This window comes from Diplotaxodon limnothrissa, linkage group LG15, assembly GCF_057381915.1.
Source record: "Diplotaxodon limnothrissa isolate DT_005_m linkage group LG15, D_limnothrissa_male_GT1.1, whole genome shotgun sequence".
Lineage (NCBI taxonomy): Eukaryota > Metazoa > Chordata > Actinopteri > Cichliformes > Cichlidae > Diplotaxodon > Diplotaxodon limnothrissa.
Window position 1 is genome coordinate 40,525,422 of NC_140610.1, and position 2,837 is coordinate 40,528,258.

Here is a 2,837-nt window from a genome sequence, read left to right on the forward strand (position 1 = left end):
GCAGAGCGGCCTCCAGATTGGATGAGCCTTATATTCATAGCAAGCATATAAAATCCAATTTATTTGAGTGCTACCAGCCCCCGTGTGAGCTTTATTGGAAGGCTGACCCTGACTTGACCAAAGACAAACAAAGCTACAGTATATTGTTCACCCCTTCAGTCTAAATACGGAGGCAAAGAAACAAGCCATTACAGTTTTATTCCTCCTATATAGCGAGACTTGTCTTTTTATGCCCTCTGTGTTTACCCTTTACTTGAGGGTGATATAATTCCTCGGGCTATTTTGAAGCAAAACTGCATGAAAGATAGAACGGGGACATTGAAATACAACAACATGAATAACTTTCCCAATTGGAGAGATCCCAGCGATTTTGTTACCAGCTTTGCTTTGTGGTCACAAATGTAGTTTTCTCGTTCTGGCAACATTTTGAGTTCCTCTTTCATTTCCCCACGGTTGACAACCCCAGCAGCCCTCTGCGGGATGGTGAGGATAGAGGTGAATGTGTCAGTGTGAAATGAAATGCTCTCTGTCTCCTGAGGGAGGTCCCTGCTCTGTGTGGCTCGCCACTCAAGAAGAAATAACATTGCTGTGTACACGGATTTGTGAAGCAACCTGTGTGAAAACACGGACATTTGACTGTGAGGTGAAATTGTGCCAGTACGCTAGAAAAAGCCCCAAACTGGTGAAAAACCCAAGAATGAGGTTAACTAATGGTTCCATCTGCTTTTGTGTGAGACTTAACACCAGATTAGATCTGTTATTCATGATGATAGTAGACGCTTAATCCATGAAGAATGTGTGTTTGGGAGATACATGGCTCCTTAAACGAGCATCGAGGTTTAGAAGAGAGGATGTGAAGACTTAATGAGTTTGTTGAGTGAAATGAATGCTCCTGATGAAACAAACTTCAGTACGTTTCTTTTACATCATATATATCAAAGCTCTCGCCACCTTTAAGCTGTTTTTTACATTATAAAGTGAATCATAGATGCGCCAGATGTTGGCACATGGCGCTGCAGCTCAGTGGGTGTGACGTGGCATTGACACAGAGGGGAAAGCTTGCTATTTTTACTGAGTTACTGCTGCTACACCTGTCAAGCCTTCCTGCCTCGCATGCAGATTACAATTATGACGGTGGGTAACACTCAAAATTTGCAATAATTTCTGAAACAATACATGTTTGATTTCACACAAGGACAGACAAAAGCAAGCTCCTTATTTCTAAGTGATGACTATCAATTTCTGTAGCTCAAATAACTGTAGTTAACTTGCTAATTACCCTCATTTTAGCTCTATAATTTGGTTAAAAAAGCAGTTTCTAGATTGCATGGTTAGGAAATAAGGTCACTGGGGTAATTATGTACGCATTTCTTATATCAAAACAAATTGAAGCGTAATCGAAGCGATACAGGAGCATTTTTTATTATGATTATTATTACAGTCTACCTAACAAATGGCACGACTGTCACTCGATGTTTAGTTCAGCTTCCTTTTGCTGTTTACGTTTCTATCGGTGGCACAGTGGTACGCTACTTAGCACTGTTAGTGCACTGTTACCGCACTGTGGTACCAGTAACGTTCTGGGTCCTGTGCTCCTGTCAGCTGTGGCGTTTCTCTGTGGCTTTTGTGTCCTCTCCCTTGTCTGCTGGATGTTTTCCAGGTGTTCCTCATGGATAGGCTTCATGGTTAGGTTTAAGCATTGTTTGGTTTAAAATAGAGTACTGTGCAAAAGTCTTGAGTTACGCCTCATTTCTTTATATTTTGCAGGAAAAACGGGAACGAAGAGAGGGATTTATTAAAATGTATGCAAACATGGAGTTCTCACAAGCTTGAAAGTCAGTATTTGGCATGACCGCCATTGTTCTTCAATTTCATTAAGTAGTTTTTAGGACTACATTGGTCCCTCGCTGTGACACGGTTCACTTTTCGTGGCCTTGCTGTTTTGCGGAATTTTTTGTGCATATACATGCACAGGAACGAAGCCTTCTTCTGATGAGGTTTTGGTGAACAGTAGATGGATCAACCAAAGGGCCACACACATCTCTCAGGTCCTGTGTCAGGTCTTTGCCGGATTTTCTTTTATTGTTTTTCTGCCTATTTCTGAAGGACTTTCAGGAACTGGTCATCTGCTGTCGATAGTTTTTTAAGGCCTGAGACTTGTTCTTTTGTCCTACAATTATCCAGTTTGCTCAACCGTTTTAAGAACACACTTCATAGATATTTCAAATTTTCAGCTAATAGGCCTTTGGGAATCACCGTGTTAGCGCAAAAAGGCTCTTTTATTCCTCTAAAACTGTTTTATCTTTGGTGTTTTTTGTAGCTTCAAGTAAAGAAAATTAGATTAGATTAGATTAGATTAGATAGAACTTTATTAATCCCTCGGGTGGGTTCCTCTGGGAAATTCGATTTCCAAAAAAGCACAGCACCGACAGAAGTTAAAATGGAACAAATGATGTGTTTTTGCAACAGGCTGCTGATAACAAAGTGCCTAAAGATCCAATTGAAAATTGGTTCTTTGCTAAGTCGTCTTTTATGTGCAGACACAACACTGATTGAGGAATATTAATCATTTGAGTGTAAAAAGGCAAATAATTCAAGGGTTCTTTATTTACAAATAAATAAAAAATGATTTCACTTTAAAAATGACAAGAAAGCTCGTCTCTTTGGAAGCAAAATATAGAGAAATAAAAGGGCGACTCAGTACTTTTGCACAGTACTGTTCACACATGCACAACAATCCTACACGCTGAAAGGTTACAATGTAAACCAGGTTGCTTGTGTCAGAGTGGTGCTCACATGTCCCCTGATGTAACTGCTGCTGGGTTACGGCAGCAGTC